The sequence below is a fragment of the Austrofundulus limnaeus genome, unplaced genomic scaffold, assembly GCF_001266775.1.
Source record: "Austrofundulus limnaeus strain Quisiro unplaced genomic scaffold, Austrofundulus_limnaeus-1.0 Scaffold286, whole genome shotgun sequence".
In the NCBI taxonomy this organism is placed as follows: domain Eukaryota; kingdom Metazoa; phylum Chordata; class Actinopteri; order Cyprinodontiformes; family Rivulidae; genus Austrofundulus; species Austrofundulus limnaeus.
The window spans coordinates 65025-66050 of NW_013952688.1; positions in this window are offsets into that span (position 1 = coordinate 65025).

Genomic DNA, 1026 nt, shown 5'->3' on the forward strand with positions numbered 1-1026 from the left:
CCGTCTGTCAGAGATCCAGAAAATAAAATCTGTCATTTTTATCAGGTCAGCTGTGGAATAAAATGTTTGTAAAGTGTTTGTAGTTGATCTGCTTTAGGGAAAAGATACAACAAAAAAAACCTTTTGTTGGAAACATTATATCAAACCTTGTTTGAGCCAAGTTTTGCTTGCGGTCTTCTCTGTATACCCTGCTGAAAAAAAAAGATTTTTATTGAGTTTTAAGCACACARGTCGTAAAAACAACATGCTAAACCTTGTTTTACTTAACACTATGTTAAACTTTTATCAGTTGTAGAAATGAACAATTTTATTTTTCATCCTTATTTTATTTGTAGAAATTAACATGCACAGTGACTGCTAGACATAGGGACCAGTGATATGACCCAGAAAGAAAGAAGCAGGTAKTATAATGGATGGATGGATGGATGTTCTGAGCTTTGATCTAATACAACACTTTATATTTTGGAATAAARATGTGCTTTACAACTACAGCAGACTGTTTAATTGTATTTTAAAGAATCAATTCTACATAYTATTCCTCAGAACTTTATTAAAGTTAATATTGTTTTTAGAAAATAACCATATTATTATTCAGTAATGAGYGTGTTGCTTTGATTAGTCATGTGAAGAAATGGCTGAGTCAAAGCTCTRGATTTYTTGGTCTATCTGTGTGTACCTTCTGACCCTTACCCAGCTAGCACTCAATGTTCAGACGTCTCCTGAACGTTGAACAGAGTTCTGTTTTGACGTTCAGTGGTGTAGAACGTGGTATAGCTGTTTTAGTTTGGTAAAAACTAAACATCTGAATTTGTCATTATTTGCACAGTACTGTATGGGGTGCAGAGTGTAAAATGAAATGTTAAAAATTTAACTAACATTTTTCATTATTCAGCTCATTTTTTGAGTGTTTAAAATTTTCCACTTGTTCTTTAGCTCACTGTTCTTACATTTAGCTAGCTTTTACCACATGTTAGATTTAAATGTTACGTGTATATACTGCAGGTAAAATAAGTATTGAACACGTCA